The 13,711-nt window shown below is 42.4% G+C and overlaps 1 long non-coding RNA gene across 1 annotated transcript; it reads left to right on the forward strand.

Moving 5' to 3' along the window:
• The first annotated feature begins 12,051 nt into the window (after nucleotides 1-12,051).
• Nucleotides 12,052-13,510, forward strand: LOC148315699 (uncharacterized). The gene is made up of 3 exons (XR_015840673.1): nucleotides 12,052-12,075; nucleotides 12,449-12,618; nucleotides 13,419-13,510. It is a non-coding gene; the product is annotated as an uncharacterized LOC148315699 (long non-coding RNA).
• The last annotated feature ends 201 nt before the right edge of the window (nucleotides 13,511-13,711 follow it).

Consider the following 13,711-nt stretch of genomic DNA (forward strand, 5'->3'; position numbering starts at 1 on the left):
GGAACCGCCCGTGCCCGGGGAAGGTGCTCCTCTTCGGCTTACTGTGACGCGAGCATGCCCTCCTCCTCCGGAGCTTCCATTCGGTTAAACTTAGGGGCCGCTTGGCACCGCCCGTGCCCGGGGAAGGTGCTCCTCTACGGCTTAACTGCCACGCACGCTGGCCGGAGCTCTGGTACGGTCCGAACCGCGCGAAACGTCGCCACCGATCGTGTCCGGGGGAACGTGCTCTTCTTCGTCCACTCTCCTCTTCGCCCACGCTCTTCTTCGGCGCACGCCGGCCGTCTAACCGCTCCAGCGCCCCGTCGTGCCGCTCGGCGAAACTACAATGCCCCCGAATATTTTTTAGACCCGCGAAGCACTGAACCCGCGAAAGGTGAACCGCGAAGTAGCGAGGGTTCACTGTATGTATAAGACCAAGACCTACAAAAAAGTCTCTTGGAGCAATGAGCTAGGTTTTACAGGAAGTCGGCCATTTTGAATTTACTTAAAAGGGGGCGGGTCACCACAATGGACTTTGTGTAGAAATTATTATTGGGGCCCGAGCAGCGACCGCGGCGAGGTCCCTATTGTTTTTGTCGAAAATATTATTACTTTTATTATTATTATTATTATTATTATTATTAGGGCCTGAGCAGCGACCGCTGCGAAGTCCCTATTGTTTTTGTAGAAATTAGTATTATTATTATTTTTCCGATTGTTCGATCGCATTTTTGACCCCCGAAACATGCACAAAAACTCACCAAACTTGGCAGTCTCATCGGGCATGGCGAAAAATTTTATATTTTGTAACGTCTAATATGAACAGGAAGTGAGTTATGAATTTTTGAAAGTCCGACTTTTGCCCTTTTTTGCATGTTTACAGGGGTCATTCTTTTGCACCCTGATCCTAAAGGCTTCATCTGATTGCCTTAAAGTTCTGTCTGGAGCATCTTAAGACCTGGGACAAACACTGGGGCTAAAATTTTTTGTTTCCGAAATACTATATGACGGGGGCGGGGCTTCAAAGTTTTCACTTAAGATTTCCTTCGCCGCAATGGACAAAATGCTTAATAACTCTCCTGCACATGCTGCTAAAAATCCAAAACTTCACATGTACATAAAGAGTCGGTATCTGAAGACATCTATATGTTTATATTCAGTTATACACCTTGCGCCAATCAATATCAATTTTTACATTTTGACGTACTGCACGGTGCCCTTTTAACGAATCCGATTGAAAATTGGCTAGAAAAGACTCAAGACATTGATCTTACTCTATCCCTATTTTTACGACTTTCCTTCAAAGGGCGTGGCTATTACGGTGCCGCAGAGTCTGATTATTCTCCGTGGCAACAAAAGTTCCTGCAAAATGATTCAGATGATCCATCTTCTGGAAATCTTTCACATTTGAGGATATTCAGGCCCTGAAGACGGCTGCCAACTTATTTTTGATCGCAGTGGTAGTGCCACCAACTGGTTAAAACAAATACAAATTATTTTCGTTGATGTTTTTCTCCGGGCAGGTGAACAAAATCTACCTTATATTTGCTCGGATGAGTGTTTAGGCCTTGAGCATGTCACAATACGAAAGTCTTTCGCCTTCTTCAGAGTGTCACATGATGCTGTCTTGTGACCCGTCTTTATCAGCTGATGTTCCATGAGGGCGTGACTTACCTGTCACAAGAATGAAGGCAAGTCACGCCCCCCGCTGTCCGTTCACTCCGCCAAGATGCTGGTCCAGGTGGTAGAGAGGATGAAGGCTCCCTTGTCTCTGTTCATGGTTTTTATGCCTCGCTTGCAGATCTCAATGGCCTCTCTGATCCAGCGCTGTTGTTTGTTCTCTTCTGTGCGGATGACCCTGCCCTTCGCCCGGTCCATGATGTGGTTTTCCCTTTTGCAGTGGTCAGTGATTGCTGATTTGTAATGTTCATGTTGTGCTTGTTCTTTTACTGCTCTGATTTTTTCATTTTTTTGACAGGTAAGTCACACCCTCATGGAACATCAGCTCAAGACACCATCATGCGACACTCTGAAGAAGGCGAAAGACTCGCCGAAACATGTCAGGTAAAAAATTAACCTAAAACATAATTGTCTGCTTTTAATGAATCAGTCAAATATCAATAATAAGAAGACAAAATGAACCTAATACAAATAAATGAATGCTTAATAACTCCCCTGCACATGCTCCTAAAAATCCAAACCTTCACCTGTAAATAAAACGTCCCGACCTGAAGACATCTTAATGTTATTATTTTGTTATACACACAGTGCCGCCAAGTGGAATCAAAAATTTGTTTTTATTTTAATTTTCACGTACTGCACGGTGCCCTTTTGACGAATCCGACTGAAAATGAGTCAGAAAAGATTCAAGACAATGATCTTACTCTCTGCCGAATTTTGTGACGTTTTGGCAAAAGGCGTGGCTATTAAGGTGCTGAAAAGTCCGATTGTACTCTGTGGCAACAAAAGCTCCGGCAACATGACTCAGATGATCCTATCTTCTCGAAGTTGTACACATTTGAGGATACTTCAGCCCTGAAGACATCTACCAACTTATTTTACATCGTAGTAGTAGCGCCACCAACTGGTAAAAGCTAATACAAGTTATTTTCTTGGATGTTTTTCTCCGTGCAACTCAACAAGGTCGCCCTCATATATGCTCGGATGACTGTTTCGGCCATGAGGATGTCACAATACGAAATTCGTCCTTTTTCATGAAAAGTTGTGGGAGTGGCATTGCACTGTTCGGCAATAAAACAAAGCTGATTATGAGGTTCTAAATATGAACGACAACTTGTAAAACTTTACACACACATCAGGCCGAGCAAATTTATCAATATTTTATACGTTAGTTGTGCAGCTTTTTTTAAATGGCTCGCCATGGCCCTCGAGAAATGTTAAAAAAAGCAGCTCTGGTTGAGTGTTTCACCTCGCTTTTTGTAAATTTTATGGAGTACAGTGAACCCTCGGTTATCGCGGTTAACGGGGACCGAGACCACCCGCGAAAACTGAAAATCCGCGAAGTAGCGGCGCACCTTCAAAAATGCTTAAAAAAAATAAACAGGTCACTGCTCGGGCCCTAATAATAATAATAATAATAATTTCCACAAAAACAATGGGGACCTCGTAGCGGTCGCTGCTCGGGCCCTAATAATAATTTCTACAAAAACAATAGGGACCTCGCCGCGGTCGCTGCTCGGGCCCCAATAATAATTTCTACACAAAGTCCATTGTGGTGACCCGCCCCCTTTTAAGTAAATTCAAAATGGCCGACTTCCTGTAAAACCTAGCTCATTGCTCCAAGAGTCTTTTTTGTAGGTCTTGGTCTTATACATACAGTGAACCCTCGCTACTTGGCGGTTCACCTTTCGCGGGTTCAGTGCTTCGCGGGTCTAAAAAATATTCGGGGGCATTGTAGTTTCGCCGAGCGGCACGACGGGGCGCTGGAGCGGTTAGACGGCCGGCGTGCGCCAAAGAAGAGCGTGGGCGAAGAGGAGAGTGGACGAAGAAGAGCACGTTCCCCCGGACACGATCGGTGGCGACGTTTCGCGCGGTTCGGACAGTACCAGAGCTCCGGCCGGCGTGCGTGGCAGTTAAGCCGTAGAGGAGCACCTTCCCCGGGCACGGGCGGTGCCAAGCGGCCCCTAAGTTTAACCGAATGGAAGCTCCGGAGGAGGAGGGCATGCTCGCGTCACAGTAAGCCGAAAAGGAGCACCTTCCCCGGGCACGGGCGGTTCCAAGCGTCCCCTAAGTTTAACCGAATGGAAGCTCCGGAGGAGGAGGGCATGCTCGCGTCACAGTAAGCCGAAGAGGAGCACCTTCCCCGGCCACGGGCGGTTCCAAGCGGCCCCTAAGTTTAACCGAATGGAAGCTCCGGAGGAGGAGGGCATGCTCGCGTCACAGTAAGCCGAAGAGGAGCACCTTCCCCGGGCACGGGCGGTGCCAAGCGGCCCCTAAGTTTAACCGAATGGAAGCTCCGGGGGAGGAGGGTGGGCGTGTGTCACAGTTAAGCCGAATTGGAGCACCTCTTCCGCCCGGGAACGAGCGGAGCGCGAAGCTGTCAGTTATGAATGAATAAATAAATAAAGAAAGAAAGAATGGCACCTTTCATTTCACAGGGCACACCAGACGGCGTACCAGCAGGTAAAAGTCTGAGTAATTAAATAAATACAAAAAGAATGGCTGGGGAATAAAAAAATAATACGTTTTAATAATAATTTGGTTTTTTTGTTATAACATCAATTTCACTCTCTCTCTCTCTCCCCGTATATATATATTTATATATTTATTATATATATTGTATTTTTTTTTAAGCATTTTTGAAGGTGCGCCGCTACTTCGCGGATTTTCAGTTTTCGCGGGTGGTCTCGGTCCCCATTAACCGCGATAACCGAGGGTTCACTGTACTCCATAAAATTTACAAAAAGCGAGGTGAAACACTCAACCAGGGCTGCTTTTTTTAACATTTCTCGAGGGCCATGGCGAGCCATTTCAAAATAGCTGCACAACTAACGTATAAAATATTGATAAATTTGCTCTGCCTGATGTGTGTGTAAAGTTTCACGAGTTGTCGTTCATATTTAGAACCTCATAATCAGCGTTGTTTTATTGCCGAACAGTGCAATGCCACTCCCACAACTTTTCACGAAAAAGGATGAATTTCGTATTGTGACATCCTCATGGCCGAAACAGTCATCCGAGCATATATGAGGGCGACCTTGTTGAGTTGCACGGAGAAAAACATCCAAAAAAATAACTTGTATTAGCTTTTACCAGTTGGTGGCGCTACTACTACGATGAAAAATAAGTTGGTGGATGTCTTCAGGGCTGAAGTATCCTCAAATGTGTACAACTTCGAGAAGATAGTATCATCTGAGTAATGTTGCCGGAGCTTTTGTTGCCACAGAGTACAATCGGACTTTTCAGCACCGTAATAGCCACGCCTTTTGCCAAAACGTCACAAAATTCGGCAGAGAGTAAGTGAGTCTTTTCTGACTAATTTTCAGTCGGATTCGTCAAAAGGGCACCGTGCAGTACGTGAAAATTAAAATAAAAACAAATTTTTGATTCCACTTGGCGGCGCTGTGTGTATAACAAAATAATAACATTAAGATGTCTTCAGGTCGGGACGTTTTATTTACAGGTGAAGGTTTGGATTTTTAGGAGCATGTCCAGGGGAGTTATTAAGCATTCATTTATTTGTATTAGGTTCATTTTGTCTTCTTATTATTGATATTTGACTGATTCATTAAAAGCAGACAATTATGTTTTAGGTTAATTTTTTACCTGACATGTTTCGGCGAGTCTTTCGCCTTCTTCAGAGTGTCGCATGATGGTGTCTTGAGACCCGTCTTTATCAGCTGATGTTCCATGAGGGTGTGACTTACCTGTCAAAAAAATTAAAAAATCAGAGCAGTAAAAGAACAAGCACAACATGAACATTACAAATCAGCAATCACTGACCACTGCAAAAGGGAAAACCACATCATGGACTGGGAGAAGGGCAGGGTCATCCGCACCGGAGAGAACAAACTACAGCGCTGGATCAAAGAAGCAATTGAGATCTGCAAGCGAGGCATAAAAACCATGAACAGAGACAAGGGAGCCTTCATCCTCTCTACCACCTGGAGCAGCATCTTGGCGGAGTGAACGGACAGCGGGGGGCGTGACTTGCCTTCATTCTTGTGACAGGTAAGGCACGCCTTCATGGAACATCAGCTGATTAAGACTGGTCACAAGACACCATCACAGGGTTCGAAGTTAACTTTAAAAACTGCTTCCCCATAGGGCAAGTGCCACTAAAATTTGCCTTGCCCGAGTGGCCAAATTACTTGCCCAACTTGGGCAAGTGACAATTCTTTTTCTCTTGCCCTGAGTGACTTTTTGTATGACAAAGTGTATAATTACAAATTGCATGAATTTTTTGTTCGGACAGTTCCCGCCTAGAAAGAATTAAAAATACGTTACAATCATAAGTGTTGCTTATATAAAAATGTATCATGTATTAACACATTAATTAGGTGTCTGCTGACCCAGGATTATGTTATTGTTATGTTATGTTATATATCAAAGAGAATGTGGAATGACACTGAACGATGGAAGGTGGAAGGATGTGGAAAGATCGTGAATGACATTGAATGATTTGGAATGACACTGAAAGATTTTGAATAATACTGAATGACACTGAATGAAGTAAAACTCTCTGGGAACGGGCCAATTCAAGATAGCTGCCGCACTGTGGGGGAGGCTTTGGTACCAAATTTGGAAAGAGACCCAAACGGTTGGGTCCATTTTATATCAGTGTGGGGGTGAAACGTTGGTCTCTGCGGAGCTGTCTGAATATTGGAGAAGTGAGAAGACAAAGTAAAACAGAACAATTAAAATCACTCTTCAAATACATATTGTTTGGTAAGCAGAGCATGATTTACAGCTCACCATTTTATTGCATGCACCAAGCATGTTATACATTTTTCTGTCCACGGGATGGCGTAGTCAAGAAAAATGAAGCATCTCGAAGCCCATTCGTGTGTGAAGTATTTCCCTGCAGGGCTTGGCTGCTTTATGGGGCTTCATTTTGCCATCACTAGTTTTAGATAGTTTTAATTTTTGAAAGAGCATTTTCATTTTACAGTGAACCCTCGCTACTTCGCGGTTCACCTTTCGCGGGTTCAGTGCTTCGCGGGTCTAAAAAATATTCGGGGGCATTGTAGTTTCGCCGAGCGGCACGACGGGGCGCTGGAGCTGTAAGACGGCCGGCATGCGCCGAAGAAGAGCGTGGGCGAAGAGGAGAGTGGACGAAGAAGAGCACGTTCCCCCGGGCACGATTTGGGGCGACGTTTCGCGCGGTTCGGACCGTACCAGAGCTCCGGCCAGCGTGCGTGGCAGTTAAGCCGAAGAGGAACAACTTCCGCCCGGGCACTAGCGGGGCGACATTTCGCTCTGTTCGGGAGCGTACGAGAGCTCCGGAGGAGGCCGGCCGGCGTGCGTGGCAGTTAAGCCGAAGAGGAGCACCTTCCCCGGGCACGGGCGGTGTCAAGCGGCCCCTAAGTTTAACCGAATGGAAGCTCCGGAGGAGGAGGGCATGCTCGCGTCACAGTTAAGCCGAAGAGAAGCACCTTCCCCGGGCACGGGCGGGGCGAAATGAAACCGAGTTCAACCGAACGGAGACACGCTTTGACATGACAATTAAGCCGAAGAGGAGCACCTCTTCCGCCCGAGCACGAGCGGAGCGCGAGGCTGTCAGTTATGAATGAATAAATGAATAAAAAAAATAAATGAAGAATGCCACCTTTCATACAAAAAGAAGTAATTGAATAAATACAAAAATAATGGCTGGGGAATAAAAAAATAATAAGTTTTAATAATAATTTTTTTTTTTTTGTTATAGCATGAATTTCACTCTCTCTCTCTCTACCCGTGTATATATATATATATATACATATATATATATATATATACATATTTATTATTATTTTTTTTTTAAGCATTTTTGAAGGTGCACCACTACTTCGCACTTTTTTTTTTTAAGCATTTTTGAAGGTGCGCCGCTACTTCGCGGATTTTCAGTTTTCGCGGGTGGTCTCGGTCCCCATTAACCGCGATAACCGAGGGTTCACTGTATTTTTTTCATTATCGAATTTTATTTTTTTCTATTCAAGTTTTGAGTTCATTTTCGTTTACTAAAATAACCTTGGGCTGCAACTACTATCACAGCAACGGCTCATTATATTTTGGCTGCTAAATATGCCAATTTGTCAGAGAGAAGACCGTGACAAAGAATGGCCCAATCGCAATAAACACTCTACACCATACGTTCCTCGTTGACGTGTACATGGGGTGTTGCAGAGCACAGGTTCCAAGCGTACCGATATTGCAAAATTGGGACAATGCGTGTGACGACACCAACTTCCGCCTCCTATGTCATCGAGCTTGGCGGCACGTTATCATTATGTATTTATTTGTAACAATTTTGACGTTGAGAGTGATATTAAAACTTAAGTAATGTGGTAGTTAAGAAAAAACCCTGGCTTGGGACCCACCGGAACAAGCTATAGCTTCATTTGTACTATTTGAGGCGCTCTCACAATCTGCGGCGCATGCACACAAGGTCGCTAAGTACGCTAGCTGCACTCGGACAAAACACGTAGGTGACTTTAAAAGAGTGACCGAAATTGCACACATGCAACTGTTTATCATAATGTCATAATTTGATATGTACATTTGAAGAGAATTTTTTTCAGCATGGGCACAAGAATTCCACCGAACATCGCCAGTTCAATGGGATTTTGGTTAAGTCCGCAAATAATTGTGGACAATATACTTTGGCTGCGCGCTCGAATAATTTTACTCGTATATACTTCAATGAGGGTGTAGTGTGGGTATCGGGATCTTTAACACGCCCTAACACGAAGCTGACTCTCCAACCGCCACAGCCTTTTAATGACGAAATTATAAAATAAACAAAAACACTGTTCAACAACATAAAATAAAATAAAAAATCACATCATACTTACATTTATAAACTTTAATCCTCAAGAACATTATTCTCAGGTTGACCGAAAGACGAGGACACGGGAGCGCCTCGGGCATGTTCTTCTTCCTTGTGTAGGCGAATGACGTTTTAAGGTGCTTGTCCGCCACCTGCTGTGCTGAACTATGTATTAAATAAGAAAAGCAAATTGTTGAATGTTTTTTCCCCAATGAAGACTGAATTGTAAAATACCCGGAAATGGCTTTTCTGTTTTATTGTGCATTTAAAAAAAATTCAGATTGTCCTTTTTTGTTGAGATAATTGTTGAATATTGAAATTGCACATGTAACTGGTAATTTAGTTTTAGATATTATTTGAACCAGTGGAGGGCCATGCATTTCACACCTGGGCCTTCAATGAAGTCCTACTTAGTCCTACTTGAATAAATCCCCCTCATAATACCATAATTTATGACACCACGGGTGGACAAACAATATACAGAAAAGCACTTAGACAGCACTGACCGAGTGTTGGACGATATAGCTTCTCTTGAAAGGTCCGTGTTGAAAATGGCCTCGCAAGTGAATCTTCAATTTCTAAAGATAAAGATGTCTTTTAATTGTCCAATAACGGGGACATTTGCAGTGTTACAGCAGCAAAGATATACATCACACAGTGGCACCGACGTAATGTAGCCGTTAATGTATAACATTGGCAGCAGGCATTCATAAAAAGCATGCAAATATACACAGTATATACGTATATACACAGATCCCCATGTATATACACACTTACAGCCCACAACATATACAAGTGTAAGGAAACACTCCTAATGCCTGTCTATGGTTCAGAGGGGAAATAAATAAAAATGCTGCAATGATAAAAAAAAATACTGAATGATTGAAAATACTGCAATGATAAAAATACTGCAAGAATAAAAGTACTGTACCCAGCCAACATGTCCAACTGGGCCCCAAATGGGGTAAATGCGGGATTCCTGGGTACCAAGTGGGAATGGGCTAGAAGTGGGCAATGGTACAGGGTTCCATGTGGGCGCCATCTGGGATTGGTGGGCATGGGCTTAAACTGGGCAAATGTTGTGGGTGCAATACGGGTTGTGTATGGGCTAAGTGGGCATGGGTTAGAACTGGTAAAGATAAAGATAAAGATGTCCTTTATTAGTCCCACAATGGGGAAATTTGAGGTGTTACAGCAGCAAAGATATAGCTCACACAGAGTCGGCGGCGTAATGTAGCCGTTAATGTATAACATTAGCAGCAGACATTCATAAAAAGCATGCAAATATACACAGTATAAACGTATCTAAGTGTAAGGAAACACTCCTAATGTCTGTCCATTATACAGAGGGGAAAATGCTGTAATGATAAAAACTACTGAATCTACTACTGAAACCATTTATAGGTCCTATTTGGGTTATGTGTGGGCTAAGTGGGCATGGGTTAGAACTGGTCAACCATGTGAGGGTCTCATATGGGCTGTATATGGGCCAAGTGGGCATGGGTTAGAGCTGGTCAACCATGTCTGGGTCCTATTTGGGTTATGTGTGGGCTAAGTGGGCATGGGTTAGAAGTGGTCACCATTTATCGGTCCTGTTTGGGTTATGTGTGGGATAAGTGGGCATAGGTTAGAGCTGGTCAACCATGTCTGGGTCCTGTATGGGTTATAGATGAGCTAAGCGGGCATGGGTTTGAAAATTTGTTCTGGAGCCTTTTTGATATTTAATGCATGCTATGCTAATAGTAACCACCCTGAAGACTATTCTCAGTAGAACTATTCAATGGATGCCAAAACGATAGAGACATGGCCATGGAGCCTATGCTGCGAGATTGTGAAAGGACTAAAATAAGTGTAGGATTTTTGAGGACCAGAAGTCAGCTTTTATTAGGTTTGACATTGATTTAACTTATGGAACAATGCAAATTATGGTCGGGTTGTTGTTGGACTTTTTCCGCTTTTGACTAAGGGACGGGTGTTTTTATTTTCTGGGACTCTTTAGAACAAGCGGCACGGTGGCGGACTGGTTAGCAAGTCCGCATCACAGTACAGAAGTGCAAGGTTCTCCCTGTGCCTGCTAGGGTTTTCGCCGGTTTCCTCCCACTTTCCAAAAACATCCATGATAGGTTGATTGGTCACTGGTCCAAGGTCTGAGTGTGAGAGCGGATGGTTGCTTGTCTCTGTGTGCCCTGCGATTGACTGGCAACCAGTTCAGGGTGTACCCTGTCGACTGCCCGAAGACAGCTGGGATAGGCTCCAGCACTCCCGGGGACCCTTGTGAGGACAAGAAGCAGTACAGAGGATTGATTGATTTATTAAAATTAAAATTAAATTCATGTATTTATCTATGCTAAATTTAACAAGGCTGGACGTTATATTTTGTGAATTTACATGTACCCCCAACTGTGACTTAATAACCCTTAAGGGACAAGATAACATTTTATAATATACCAGACAGCTAAGATTGTCATCTATGAACTATTTGACAAGGCAGGTCCAGCATTGTCAGCCACATCCAACAGTCAACACAGTTACTTTTTTTTAAATAAACAAAATCAACATTATTAATTAATGTTATTTTATTAATTCTGTATGCTGTGAAAGATCTTTATTCAAAGTATATTTGAAGTTATTTCTACCTTATTGCTTGATTTTTGTAGATTCAAGTTGGAGTTGTCAAAATTACAGATTCTTTTGAAGGCAGCATATTCAAACTGTGAGAAAAGGAGCGAATGCAAGCTACGCGGTCTTTGAGGTGCGGCAGAAGAGCTGAAAGCACGGTGAGTCCCGAACGATAATTGAATTAATTAATTAATCTTGGGTAAATGTCTGGCTCTCATTTTTTAGACTTACTTTACAATGTGTTTTGTAATTTTTCAAGGTTGCCTGTGTTGGAAAACTGCTTGGTGCGTTAGCTAAAACACAGTATGCTAAAATGATAAGTGACGAGAACACAGAGGGTATATCAACAACGTACGTACTCGAATTATTTTGGGGAAAACTTAAGTACATTATAATCACCCTTTTAATAATACTGATAAGCGTTGTGTGTTTTATTTATTTTTATGAGGACCTTTACAACGAGCTACATATTGTTAGCATTGGGCCTACGACGCTAAACACAGTGTCCCTCGATCTCTCTCCAAAATTCTCCAAAAGACTTAAGCTTTCACTCAAATTAATACAATCTACTCCACTAGCTCATTTAAGGCTTTTTTGTGATGTGTTTGATTTGGGTAAGTAAAGCAAAACATATTAACTGTTGAATGTTGCCTGTTATTTAAATAATAGAAATTCAAGATGAAAGTTGAACAGATATTGAAATGCTAGATTGGCTCATTCAGAATCATGCCACAATGTGCTTTGTATGTTTTGTGTGTGGGTTTATCAAGCTCTAATTCAATGCAGTGTCCAAAACGAGCGCGCATAATTGTTGGATGAATGTTGGTTAATAGAGTCAGATAATAGTTAAAATTCCAACAGTTGAACAGATGTTGAAATGCTAGATTGGCTCATTCAGAATCATGCCACAATGTGCTTTGTATGTTTTGTGTGTAGGCTTATCAAGCTCTAATTCAATGCAGTGTTGAGCTGCATTTGAGAGGAACTACGTAAGTAACTAATGTGGAAAAATTGTGACTTCTTTGTGTACTTTTATTTTGAATATTCAAATTTTGTGGGTAAAGGTTAGAGAAAATAAGTTAAAAATGAGAGCTGTACAGGTATTTAAGTTTTTGGTTTGTAAAATACCCGAATGTGGGTTTCAGCAGGTGAGGCAATGATTGGACAGAGCAAAAGCTATGCTCCAAAATAGAAGTGATTACACCTTCACTAGACTAACCTGCAGCTAATTACATAATTATAAAATTAACACTTTAACCTGGCTTCCCCATCACAGATGTATTCTTTTAAATGCAAAGCTCTTTGTTCTAGCTTTTGTTGTTAAATGACATTCATGCCCAAGTGTCTATGCATCCATTGCAGGGATGTTTTCTCAAGTGACGAGTCTGAAGCCTGTGATGACGAAGTACCATCTACACCTCCCCATGGATTGTCACAGAGAAAAAGCTTCCTAACCAAGAGAGGCGCTGCAGAAGGTCCTTGAGTACGTCCAACATGTTGAGTCTGTGAGTCTACTGCAGGATCTAATGCAGGTATGAAAATGATGAAATTTTAATGTATTATCTTCAAAATTATAAATAATTATTTAATTTCTTGAAATATAAAATTAGGTACCCTAAACCCAAGTAGGAACCCCAGTCCCAGTACATTCCTGATTCTGGAGCTACAGAGATCAAACCATCCTACTGTATCACTAAATAGCCCCACCTCTAAAACCCTGATTCGGAAGGCCGAGTTGAAAGACTTCAGAGTTCAAGATGGTCAACTGCAACTATGATAAGCCGAATGTGTTCACCCCAAGTCGGAAACTGAGAAAAAGACTCAATTTTCACATGATTTCAGTCCCTTCTATATTTAAAAGAATGTATTGGGGCTCTAAAAATGTGAAATATTTTTACAAGTATTTCTTTTACTACTCATAGGCAGTTTCATAATAATAGTACAATTTGGCATCGTGTATTGTTTTTTGGTTCCATTCAAAATGCACAAGACGTATAGACATATTTTGTTTGTGGATCGCTGCAGCATCACACGAGCGCACAGAGACAAACGTGGCAGCAACTTAAAACAATTAAAATATCGAATCGAAATCGGGAACTGAAAATCAAAAATCGAATCGGGGCTTGAGTGAATCGTTACCTCCCTAATCATAATCATTTTGGTAGAATGTTGGGCTCTTGCCCTTTGAGTGTATATGGCGTTACCGAAGCTGTTCACTTAATCGACAATTCCTTTCCTGTGACGTTTATCATAACCAGTTTAACTGCCAAAATATTTTTAAGTGTGTGATGATTATCTGGATCGAGTGACACCCATGTTATAATGGTTGCAGGTATTGGTGGATTGGACGATAGTGTCAGAACAATGATGGCGTTCATCATGACAAATCCTCTGTCTCTGAAGTACAATCTCTTTGGACATCGTAGCAAGAACAAGCGCCGAGACCTGCCTTTTTCTGATGTTCTATACGGTAATATATTTTTTTTTTAAGGGATTGTGGTGTGAAGACATTTCAGCATGTCCCATAAGGTTTCACAATCATTAAATAGCTTTACTAAGTTGGCTTCTTGTCTTTTTTGTTTTAGGAGCACTGAAAAGGAATGGAGCCACAAAGGACATCAACGA

Source organism: Idiotropiscis lumnitzeri, unplaced genomic scaffold, assembly GCF_059441095.1.
Source record: "Idiotropiscis lumnitzeri isolate Australia: NSW breed Sydney's pygmy pipehorse unplaced genomic scaffold, RoL_Ilum_1.0 HiC_scaffold_53, whole genome shotgun sequence".
In the NCBI taxonomy this organism is placed as follows: Eukaryota; Metazoa; Chordata; class Actinopteri; order Syngnathiformes; family Syngnathidae; genus Idiotropiscis; species Idiotropiscis lumnitzeri.